Source organism: Chlorocebus sabaeus, chromosome X (assembly GCF_047675955.1).
Source record: "Chlorocebus sabaeus isolate Y175 chromosome X, mChlSab1.0.hap1, whole genome shotgun sequence".
NCBI lineage: Eukaryota > Metazoa > Chordata > Mammalia > Primates > Cercopithecidae > Chlorocebus > Chlorocebus sabaeus.
Window position 1 is genome coordinate 81847360 of NC_132933.1, and position 13039 is coordinate 81860398.

Below are 13039 nucleotides of genomic sequence, written 5' to 3' on the forward strand. Positions count from 1 at the left end.
GCAGGGAAAAACCCTGCCTTTCCTAACTGCATGTATTTTTTCCTTTTTGGAAAGGTGGTAGAGACTCAGAAGCTTTCCTTGTTTTCTCTAGGCCTGCTCCCAGTTTTCTTAACAGTTTCTTTTGTTGCTTTCTCTCTCCTTTGTTGCTTTCCATGGCAGTAATCCTCCTAGAGTCCAAGCAGTCTGTTGTATGGAGCAGGGTGTGTGGGTTTTCTGGGCCCATCATTATGGCTGCTGCAGAGACAGAAGAAAGCCATAGGGCAATAGGGGAGCTCCTATTGCCTAGCCCTTCTCCCTTTGTGGCTCCCACTCTAGCTGCCTATTTTTGCTCATCAGCTGGTGAGTCAGTATGGGCCAGCAGTTCTCCCTCCCTAAGCCCTTGCTACTTTATGGGTTAGCTTTGCAGGTTTGGTGGCTTGAGGGGTGGGGGCAACTCACCACTGCCAGGTAACTCCCTGAAGGGTGGGAGTGGATTATCTTCTAGGCTCTTCCCGGCGGTAGGGAAGGGCATCAACACTGTCTTCCTTCCATTTTCCTTTCCCCCATCCCATTTAGTGCTGCCACAGGGCAGAAGCACACAAACCAACCACACAGTCTCTGACTTCTCCTAAGCACTTTGAGCTGTTGAATGGGGCTCAGGGGCAAGAATTTTTGCTGCCCTCCCCAGCGTGGTCACAGGGTTATTGAACTGCCTGCACTTGTTTCTCATGCAACTCCAGCATTTTCTCCAGAAGTTGAACTATGGATAGCAGCTTGGTATGGATTTCCTAAATCTTAACATCTGAAGCAGCTTCTTGAGGCTGGCAATTATCCTGGTTTCTGTCTGGGAGGGGGTGGTTTGTTTGCTGGGGCCCAATGTCTGTCCCAAGTGGTGGGGTGAGAGCAAGTTAACTTTGTGCCAGGTGAGAGGTGGGGGCTCTTTGCTTAGACTCCTTATCATGGAAAGATTGGAGTTTTCTATGCAGGGCGTTGGGGAAAAGGATTGCTGATTCTGACTGACCCTGATCAGAGAGATTAGGATTGTATTTTGACATAGGATTTGGAGCCCATCTAAATGTTGAAGTTCCTTGAGACAGCTCTCCAGCTGCTGAGCCTGTGCCAGGGGCTAAGCAGCCCCAAATGAGAGGCTCTGCTCCCTTTCCCACCTCGCCAATGTTGTTGCTGCCTTTTTGATTTGTATCCTCTGTTATAGACATTTTTTAAAAACGATTTCTTCTTTCATTGTGCACAAGTGCTGAGAGTCTGAGGCCCCATTTCTGCTGTGTATATATATCCTGACTCGGGGCTTTTATTCAGCAAACTGTTCATTCTTCTGTCAGACAATGTCATATTCAACTCTGTTCATATTAAACCACTGTGAAGCAAGCCTCTGTTTTCCTGCTTAAGTTGTAAATTTAGTATTTTTTAGTGTCTAGGATATGCTGGGTATTATGCAGAAATCATACAATGTGGCCAGTGTCCTGAGGTAATGTTTTGCATTTAAATTTTTTTAAAAAGCAGAATCTTAACTTATCTTAATGATATTTACCTATCCTTTTTGCAACTCACGACTGACTTTGTCACAGAGGTAATGCATCTGCTTGCAGGAAGTAGCTGTAGGCTCAGTACCTGTGGTTTGAGTCACATTTAGCAGATTTGGTTTTTAAGCTTGTGGGTTTGTGCTAATTTGGGCAGAATATATTTATTATATATATTTATATATGTGTGTGTGTGTGTGTCTGCATATGTAATACATGTACATAAACACATGAATGTGTTCATCCTCTGACACACCCACACAACACCAACAAACATTTCTTCTGTAGGCTTTTTACCTCAATTGACACTGTTTTTTTTTTTTTTTTTCCCCAAATAAGTTTGACACAGGCAGAAAGGTGGGTGAACTCTCAGAACTTTTGGCGGGTGGATATTCATCTGACCATTGAGCTCTGAAATGGTTTCCCTACACAGAGGGGGTTTTGGCAAGGGTTGGAATAAGGGGAGGTAGCAGTCTTGTCATTTAGAAAATCAAAGCTAGTTCTAATGTAGTTCAACATGGAAAGAAGGTATAGAAAGTGATGTGTTTAAAACATTAGCAAATTAAGGCTGAATGTAGTTGGCTTATGCATGCCTGTAATCCCAGCATTTTGGGAGGCTGAGGCAGGAGGATTGCTTGAGCCCAGGAGCTTGAAACCAGCCTGGGCAACAGAGTGAAACACTGTCTCTACAAAAAATTTCAAAAGAAAAAAAAAAAAAGGAAATTAACATTACTTAGCAGTATTTGGTTCTAAGCAGAAGAGTGGGGGCTGTGAGGAAGTTGAGGTTTCTGGTAGTTCATGAATGAGATGACTGAAAATATCTGAGGGGATAGGGAAGAATGGGTATTTCTGTGAAATAAAGGAAAGTAAGGGTAAAGAGAGATGCAACCTTCGTAGGCAGCAGTATTGAGAATGAACTGCAGAATAAATAGAAAAGCAGCTATAAAATAAAGTGTTAACAAAAATTTGGACAGATGACAACTCATTTAACAAGTGCTAATAGTCTTCTGTGTCTGGTCCTATGCTAACAGCAGGGCTGGGGATAGGGTGGAGTGGTTGTGGTACAAGTAAAATATGATATTACATTCTCTTTTTTCGTAGACCTTAAGAGTTCAGTTGAAGAGATGTTCAGCTGGGTGTGGTGGCCTATGCCTGTAATACCAGCACTTTGGGAGGATTGCTTGAGTCCAGGAGTTGGAGACGAGCCTGGGCAACTGAGTGAGATCTCATCTCTACAAAAAAAAAAAAAAAAATTAAAAATCTGGCCAGGTATGGTGGCACATGCCTATAGTCCCAGCTACTTGGGAAGCTGAAGCCGGAGGATTGCTTGAGCCCAGGAGGTTGAGGAGTGAGCCATGATTGTACCACTGCACTCCAGCCTCAAAACAAAATGAAGAGAGGTCTATACAAGACAGGAAAATGCTAGAGACAAAGTAAGAGATTCAGGGACATCTGGTTAGTTGTCCAGTCTGTTTCTTTTTTAAAAATATCAGGCCAGGTAAATCTCTCTTGGATGTCAAATTGGCCATTTTGGCACATGAACTGGGCCGGGCAAGAACCCTAAATCCAAACCCTGTTACCCATTAACACTGAGGAGAAGCATACTTTTCTTTGATAAGGAATTCTAATTTACACAGGTATTTGCATGTTTACTGCTAATTAATCCCCTTTATCTATAGTGCAGAAAGGGCTTAACCTTATGCTGGAACCTGGGGGACAGAGGCTAACAAAAAATTTTGAACATAGCTAGACCCAAAAGAAGTCTAAATCTTCACATTCCAAAGATGCCTTATCTACCCTTTGACCCATTCTTTGAGACAAGGAATTAAGCCAGTAAAGGTGGGAGAGGTGGATAACATTCAGGCTTCTCTGGAGTTGTTTGATAGTTATCCTACATGAGATACTTTTATGTTGAAGATATTCCTACTTGTATGTTGAAATATATGCTGTAATAATTTAAGTAAAATTACTTTCTTCTGTGGAAATGTAGAACAGCTGCTCACTGAAATGGATATTTCTTCATATCCTTGAAAACTGTTGAGTCACCCTTAGTATTCTCTTCTTAGATATAATAAGTTCTAATTTTTCCTTACTTGGCTCATTTTTAACTCTTTTATCTTTTTTTTATTCTGAAATCTCTCCAAGGCCCTCACATGTCCTCAGGTTGTAGAGTCTTAAATTGGACAACACTTTAATTACAGCCTGAAGGTTAGGTAGTTGTTATTCCATTTATATATCTTAGTATTTGAGTTTACTTTTGAAATATAGAGTCTTGGTGACTAATTTAGCATGTGGTTCTCTGCCACTCCCTTCCTGACCACCCACCACCCCTCATTCTTATCTTCTTTTTTTACCTTGTTTGTACAAAAACCAGTTGTTGCCTATTTTATTTCTTCTCTCCATACCCTGTCTCTCTGTCTATGCATTTAAAAACAGAGAACTCGTTCCTTATAAAACAGATAAACCAGGGATAATTGTCAACATCAAAAAAGAATTCTTCAAATCACTGCAGGCTTCCTTTAAATAGGTGTTTCCTATGGTGGTTTTAAGTGTTTTTATATAGGTCATCAACTACTTTATAAAGAAACTGAAGATAAAGGGTTAAGAGGCAGTGCCAGTTGAAGAACAGTTAGAAATTAGGATAAAACAGTAGTTCTTAGGTAAACAGTAAAATACAGTTAGTTTTTTTTTTTTTTTTTTTTTTTTTTTGAGGTGGAGTCTCACACTGTTGCCCGGGCTGGAGTGCAGTGGCGTGATCTCAGCTCACTGCAATCTCTGCCTCCCAGGTTCAGGTTCAAGCGATCCTCCTGCCTTAGCTTCCCGAGTAGCTGGGACTACAGGCGTGGCGCCATCATACCCGGCTAATTTTTGTATTTTTGTTAGAGACGGGGTTTCACCACGTTGACCAGGCTGGTTTCAAACTCCTGAGTTCAAGTGATCTGCCCATCTCGACCTCCCAAAGTGTTGGGATTACAGGCGTAAGCCACTGCACCTGGCCTGATTTATGTATTACTTTTCAAGAGAATGTTATACCAATAATATTTTTTGTCTAGATACAGTGAACTTTTCATCATCTGTACTAATGGAGGTATATACATTTTAATTTTGTTATGCATTTTGGTTGTAACATTTAAATATAGGGATGTCTAATCATAAAATTTAAAAATACTTCATACTTTCATCATACTGAAGACTCAGGAAGATCTGAAAAGAAACAGAAAGAGTACCAGGCCTGAAATAGAAACCTGACTTCTAAAATTGGCTATATAGCTAGCTGTAGGACCTTAGTTGAATTGCTTCACCATTTTAGGCCTGTTTTCTGAACTATACAATGAGGGATTTCGACTAAATGAGGGATTTTGACTAAATGATCTCTGAGATATCTTAAATCTCTAGCTTTTTATGATTTCCCACCCTTGCCAAGGAGTTGAGTAAACATTGGAGGTGATGCCACCAAAAAAGTGAAAGCACAATTTTTCCTGCATATGATGGAGTTTGTTGTAGTGTAGTTAGTTTTTTCTTCCAGAAATGAACGATTATCCTGATTAGATTTTGTTTGCCCACATCCTGTTATATCAAGTCATGAGTATACCCCCATTGAAACTCAGAGTTGATTTGGTTTACGGTTGTCCTAATTGTATCCTAGGTCTTCTTTAAAATGAAGTAGTCACCCCATGGAGTTATTTATTTATCTATTTATTTATTTATTTATTTATTTATTTATTAATTATTTTGAGACGGAGTCTTGCTTTGTCGCCCAGGCCAGAGTGCAGTGATATGATCTCGGCTCACTGCAACCTCTGCCTCCCAGGTTCAAGCGATTCTCCTGCCTCAGCCTCCAGAGTAGCTGGGACTACAGGGGCACGCCACCACGCCCAGCTAATTTTTGTATTTTTAGTACAGACGGGGTTTCACCATATTGACCAGGCTGGTCTCGAATTCCTGACCTTGTGATCTTCCCACCTCGACCTCCCAAAGTGCTGTGATTGATTACAGGTGTGAGCCATAGCACCCAGCCCCCATGGAGCTATTTTTATTTAAAACACATACATTATAACTCTATTGATCTGATTACAAAAGTGCCTATTTTGTTAAAATGTTTCATTGTGGTGATAAAAATTCAAAAATTATTAATGTCAGTCAACAAAATTCAAGCAAAACATAAATGTGTAAAGTAAAAAGTGAAAGATTTTTCCTTAGTCCCTCTCACCACTCCCATTCTCCAAGAATAACTTAATTTGGTGCGTGTCTTCCCAGATGTTGTTCTGTGTGTGTTTATATATTAATATACACATATATACATATATGAATACCCACACATTTGTATATAGGTTTTTTTAAACAAAATGGGATATTATATGTACCGTTTTGCAACTTTTTTTCACTTTGCATTGTATTCTGGACTTCCTCTTGCATTAATACCTGGAAATTTACCTCATTTAAAAAATGACTGCATAATATTTCATGGTATGGTTGTATCACAATTTAATGATTCACCTATTGATGCAAATTTGTCTCCAATCATTCACTATTATAAATAATGCTACATATAACCTTGCTCCAGCGTATAAATATTTCTGTAGGATAGATTTTGAGAGAAGGAATTGCTGGGTCAAAAAGTGTGTGCCTTTTACTGTGTGTGTGTGTGTGTGTGTGTAGAGATGGGGGAGGGGGTGGTCTCACTTTGTTGCCCAAGTTGGTCTCGAACTCCTGGCTTCAAACAATTCTCCTGCCTCAGCCTCCCAAAGTGTTGGTGTTACAGGCATGAGCCACTGTGCCTGGCCTCATTTTACATTTTGATAGCTAAAGCGAAATTGTTTTCTTAAAGAATGCAGTTTAGGCTTCCAGTGACAGCAAATGAGAATGTTTCCCCACCCAAAGTGGGGAAATTCTGTTCACAAAAAGTTTACTTGCAAAAGTGGTAAAAACTTAAACAATTGATAATTATCCAAACTATTTGGTGAAAATCGTATTTCATGGTTTTAATTTGCGTTTTCTGGTATGTTTAGTTGTAATGATACCACTGTCAGGTTTTAGTTTCCCCACACATTTACTTTTGGTCGTTCTAGAGGCAGTATCTATTGTTGCTAATTGAGGATACTGACCACTCTTCACCATAAATAAACCATCACACTTAATTAAAGGCCCTGAGTGTAAGTTTCTTCCCATCTGACTCTGGGGGAAGATGAAGCGATTAGTCTAGTGACAAAGCAACATTATCTGAGGCGCTCTCACAACCAGTACCTTTTTCAGATTGTCATTACTTGAGGTCAAGCCCAGAGCAGTACTGACAGCTCAACTACATGCTCGTCTGATCTCATGGCCAAGCTGCTTTGATACTCGGGGAAATATAACTTGGTCTCTTGAGCCACTATCCCTCCAGCTTGGACCCCCGTCTAGTTATTTCTCCCAGATCCATACCTTTGATTCCATGCAGGGATGGAACAAGGATGGGGACCAAGACCGTGATGGTGACCATAATAAGAGGAGGATTACCAGGCCTTCTGGTTGGCTGTCCACGTGTTAGTCAGAAATAAGCTTTAATTGGTCGTACACATACCTGTGTACATACCTGTCGTACACAGTGGGAAGCACATACCCTCTTCTGATTGGCCTCTTAGTTGAGGGGTGGAACACAGGGAAACCTGCTGGTTGGCTGGAATGGAAGACCAATAGAAACGCTGTGGCGCTGCTTTCGAAAGTGAGGCCTGCCCGCGCCCCTGGAGCTGTCAGCCAGTTTCCTTGGAGCTCCAGAGGCCCGAGTTGGTAACTGCGCTTTCCTGCAACCTAGGTATCCTCTACCCCGGTCACGGTCACACTTCTGGCGTCTCAGAATGTCTCTGGTTGTGCCGCGGTGAATGAGGCCGTAGTCCGCTTGTCCAGCCCTTAGGAAGGTCCTCCCTTAGGCTGTCGGTTTCGTTCCACAAACGCCAGCCCGGAGCTCTTCCTGGGATGGGGCCATTGAAGTCATGGGCCTGGGGAGTGGGGATCAGGGACCAGGGAATGGGACAATACTTTGCGGGCCTCAGGATGAAGTTCTTCATTGCGAGCATTGTGACCCGATTCGCGGCGGAAGCGGGAGAGGCTGCACTCTGCGGCTGTGAAGGCCTTTTTTGTATTAAGTCTCAGGAAGGGAGCAGGAAGTGTGTGACCCAGAAAGTTCCGCCGTCTAGGTGGCCTCCACCATTTCAGCCAGCCGCCGCCTCTGTTGCCTGATTTCACCCCTTGTGGCTCCTTCCTAGACTCATCAGCTCTAAGACCACTGCAGTAAGTAGATTAGCCCTTACAGCCTGTACTCAGAAAGTCCCCTTCCTCAATGTCAGTGGGTTTGACCTTGTTGCTTTTATTTATTTTTCTAATTAATTACACCAGTACATTCTCCTTGTAAAAAAAAAAAAAAAAATCAAAACACTATACATATATGGGGCTAACACTTTGGCCATTACCCACAATCCTTGTCCTCTTTCCCTCTTCCCCAGAGTAACTGCTATTAACAGTTTGGTGTGTATCCTGGCAGCCTTCCAGGTCTTTTTTTCTAGTTATCATAGAAACTACATTGTGTTGTATTTTTATTTTAACAAAAATTATACCCTACTGTACATACACCACAAGTTTTTTCATTCAGTGTTTTGGAAACATTTTTATTTTGGTACATCTAGGTTTACTTTTTATTTTATTTTATATTATTTTATTTTTTAGTAGAGATAGGGTTTCATCATGTTTGCCAGGCTGGTCTCAAACTCCTGACCTCAAGTGATCCAACTGCCTTGGCCTCCCAAAGTGCTGGGATTACAGGTGTGAACCACCGCACCCGGGCAGATTTACTTCTTTTTTAAAAAAGTGATGTATTATGCCATAGTATGGCTATAAAACAGTTTATTTAACAATTTCCTTATTGATAGACTACTAGATTTTTTCAATATTTTGCTTTTGCAAGTGGTACTCCTATGAACATTCCTGAACATGACAGTTTCTCTAGTACAGTGGTTTGCAAACTTTTTGATTGCAGGACCCCTTGACATTCCTAACAGAATTTGTTTATGTAGGTTTATGGCTCTCTCTATTCAATGAAATTAAAACTGGCCGGGTGTGGTGGTTTTAATCCCAGAAATTAAAACTGGGATTACACCTGTAATCCCAGCACTTTGGGAGGCTGAGACAGGCGGATCACCTGAGGTCAGGAGTTCGAGAACAGCCTGGCCAACATGGTGAAACCCTATCTCTACTAAAAATACAAAAGTTAGCTGGGTGTGGTGGCATACACCTGTAATCCCAGCTACTCGGGAGGCTGAGGTGGGAGAATCGCTTGAACCCGGGAGGTGGAGGTTTCAGAGGTTGCACCATTGCACTCCAGCCTGGGTGACAAGAGCGAGACTCTGTCTCAAAAAAGAAAAAAAAAAGCAAAATAACTTTTCCAAAGCAAGAAATATTATTGAGAAGAGTAAATTTTTTTTTTTAACAAGTCTCATTAATGTCTGGCTTAATAATAATAATACTCCAGACATCTGGAGTCTCATATCTGCCTTTACAGTTGATCTGTTGGGATGTTTTGGTTGAGTATATCACACATATATTATTGTAAATGTATATGTAACAAAATTTACCATTTTAACCATTTTTAAGGAAACATTTCAGTGGCATTAAGTACATTTACATTGTTATATAACCATTACCACTATCCATCTCCAGAATTTTTTCATCTTCCAAACTGAAACTCAAAACAATAACTCCCCATTGTCCCCTCCCCCAGCCCTAGCAACCACCTTTCTATTTTCTGTTTCTATGAATTTGACTATTATAGGTAACCTTATATAAGTGGAACCATATGGTATTTGTATTTTCGTGACCGGCTTATTTCTTTTTTTTGAGATGGAGTCTCACTCTGTTGCCCATGCTGGAGTGCAGTGGTGTGATTTCTACTCACTGCAGCCTCTGCCTCCTGGGTTCGAGCAATTCTCCCACCTCAGCCTCCAGAGTAGCTGGGACTATAGGCACGCTCCACCACACCTGGCTGATTTTTGTATTTTTAGTAGAGATGGAGTTTCAACCTGTTGACCAGGCTGAACACAAATGATCTGCCCGCCTTGACCTCCCAAAATTCTGGGATTACAGGCAGGAGCCACTGTGCCAGGCCATGACTGGCTTGTTTCACTTAGCATAATGTGTTCAAGGTTCATTCATGTTGTAGGTTGAGTAATATTCCAAAGTGTGTGTATATACATACATACCATGTTTTGTGTGTCCATTCGTCTGTCAAGGACACTTGGGTTGTTTCCACCTTTTGTCTATTGTGAACAATGCTACTATGAATATAGGTATACAGATATCTGTTTACATTTCTGCCTTCAATTCTTTTGGGTATATATCCTGAAGTGGAATTGTTGGGTCATATAGTAGTTCTCACTTCCCTTCTGATGGACATTTATATCAGTGCTACTCAAACTGTATTCCATAGGCTGGTGCCAGTCGTGAACTATCACCTGTACACAAGGAGATAAGTATAGGAACCGAGGATAGGCATTTAAAACCTTTTATAGCAGTTTCATGTGGCCATGACATCTAAGTGAATGATCACTTTTCTAGTAATTTGTTTTTTCTTTACAAAGATATCAGTCCGTGATGGATTGCAAATTTACCAAAAAAAAAAACAAACAAACAAAACAACAACAACAAAAACCCAAACTGGCTCAGGCGTGGTGGCTCATGCCTGTAATCCCAGCATTTTGGGAGGCCCAGGCAGGAGGATCACTTGAGACCAGCCTGGGCAACCAAGTGAGGTCTCATCTCTACAAAAAATTTTAAAAATTATCTGGGCATGGTGGCATGTGCCTGTAGTCCCACCTACTCAGGAAGCTGAGGCAGGAGGATTATTTGAGCCTGGGAGGTCAAGGCTGCAGTGAGCTATCATCATACCACTGCACTCCAGCCTGGGAAAAAGAGCAAGATCCTGTCTCAAAAAACAAACAAACAAAAAAAAAAAAACCAAATCCCTGATCTTTTGCCACACATGGTTTTCATTTTAGTTTTTTACTGAAGATGGGATGTTGCTGTGTTGCCCAGGCTGGTCTCGAATTCCTGGCCTCAAGCAGTCCTCCCACCTTGGCCTCCCAAAGTGCTGGGATTACAGGAGTGAACCACTGCACCTGGTTACTACAGATAGTTTGAGAAGCACTGATTGAAGTGGATTCCAGTTTGGGATTGTTGTTTGCCATTAACTCTTTTTTATGGACAATGTTTCTCTAAGGTAGGTACTGAAGAGTAGAATTACTGGGTTACTGGATCAAAGGGTATGTACATTTTACATTTTATTACTGCAAAATTGCTCTTCAAAAAGGCCAAATACTTCTAACAATGGTATATGAGTCCTTTTTTTGTGCCAGAAATGATATTCAAAAAAATGAAAACTAAGATGGTATATGAGAGTACCTATTTCCCTACACTCCTGCCAACACTTGATATCAATCTCTTAAACTTTTGTTAGTCTGTCAGGCAAAAAATATCTCCTCTTTATTCACAGTTTTCTGATTATTAGTGAATTTAAGTATTTTTTCATGTTTATTAACTTTAAATTTTGATGTAGTCAGATACATTATTCCTTTTCTTTATGGCTTTTACTTTTTTGTTGTTTTTTCATAGAGACAAGTCTCATTCTGTTGCCCAGGTTGTAGTATAGTGGTGCAATCATAGCTCACTGTAACCTTGAACTCCTGGGCTCAAGCAATCCTCCCACCTCAGCTTCCCCAGTAGCTGGGACCATAGGCACATGCCACTATACCTGGCTAATTAAAAAAAAAAATTATTTTTGTAGAGATGGGGTCTCACTATGTTGCCCAGGGTGGTCTCTAACTCCTGACTTCAAGTGATCTGCCCGCCTTGGCCCCCAAAGTGCTGGGATTATAGGCGTGAACCACTGCACCTGGCCCAGCTTTTGCTTTTTTAGTCTTAAGTGTTCTTGCTCCAAGGTTTTAAGCATGTTCATTTATATTTTCTTCTCATGTGTTTCTTCCCCCCTTTTTCTTACAGCTTTATTGAGGTATAATTGATGTACACTAAACTGCACATCCTCAAAGTATATAATTTGATGAATTTGGACATATGTACACACCCATGAAACTATTACCACAATCGAGATAATGAACATGTCCATCACCTCTGAAAATGTCCTTGTGTGTTCGTTCTCATACATTTCTAAATGTGTGTGTATGTTCATGCACGCATAGATGCATGGATGTGTGCTGGGATTATACACTTTTTCATTTCTTAATTAAGGTAAACTTACATACAGTAAAATTCGTCTTGAGTATATGTTTCTGCAGGTGCTGACAAATGCATAAAGTCATATAACAACTGGCCGGGCATGGTGGCTCATGCCTGTAATCCCAGCACTTTGAGAGGCCGAGGCAGGTGGATCACCTGAGGTCAGGAGTTGGAGAGCAGCCTGACCAACATGGAGAAACCCCGTCTCTACTGAAAATACAAAATTAGCCGGGCGTGGTAGTGCATGCCTGTAATCCCAGCTACTCGGGAGGCTGAGGCAGGAGAATCGCTTGAACCCGGGAGGCGGAGGTTGTGGTGAGCCAAGATCGTGCCATTTCACTCCAGCCTGGGCAGCAAGAGTGAAACTCCGTCTCAAAAAAAAAAAAAGTCATGTAACAACCAATACAGTGAAGATATAGAATAGTTTCATCACCTCAAAAAATTCCCAGTTCTCCTTTATAGCCTACTCCTCCCCTCTACTTCCCAGTAATCACTGCCTGTTTTCTGTCACTATAGTTTTGCCTTTTCGAACCTGTCATGTAATCATACAGTATATAAGCTTTTGAGACTGGCTTCTTTTATTTATTTTTATTTATTATTATTATTATTTTTGAGACGGAGTCTCACTCTGTCGCCCAGGCTGGAGTGCAGTGGCGTGATCTCGGCTCACCGCAACCTCTGCCTCCCAGTTCAAGTGATTCTCCCGCCTCAGCTTCCCGAGTAGCTGGGATTACAGGCCTGTGGTACCATGCCCAGCTAATTTTTGTATTTTCAGTAGAGATGGAGTTTCACCATGTTGGCCAGGCTAGTCTCGAACTCCTGACCGCAGGTGATCCACCTGCCTCGGCCTCCCAAAATGCTGCAATTACAGGCATGAGCCACCGCGCCTGGCCTATTTATTATTATTATTATTTTTATTTATTTATTTATTTTGTTTTTTGAGACGCAGTCTCGCTCTGTCACCCAGGCTGGAGTGTAGTGGCGTGATCTTGGCTCACTGCAACCCCCCACTCCCAGGTTCAAGTGATTCTCCTGCTTCGGCTTCCCGAGCAGCTGGGATTACAGGCGCCGCCACCATGTCCAGCTAATTTTTGTATTTTTAGTAGAGACAGGGTTTCACCATGTTGGCCAGGCTGGTTTCGAACTCCTGACCTCAGGTGATCCGCTCGCCTTGGCCTCCCAAAGTGTTGCAATTATAGGCGTGAGCCGCCATGCCTGGCCTATTTACTATTATTTATTTATTTATTTATTTATTTATTTATTTA

General features: G+C 41.5%; 1 protein-coding gene across 5 annotated transcripts in view; it reads left to right on the forward strand.

Annotated features, from left to right (window-relative positions):
* SNX12 (sorting nexin 12) overlaps positions 1-13039 on the forward strand; it is a 54283-nt gene that overhangs the window by 8391 nt on the left and 32853 nt on the right. The gene's annotated exons all lie outside the window — the stretch shown is intronic.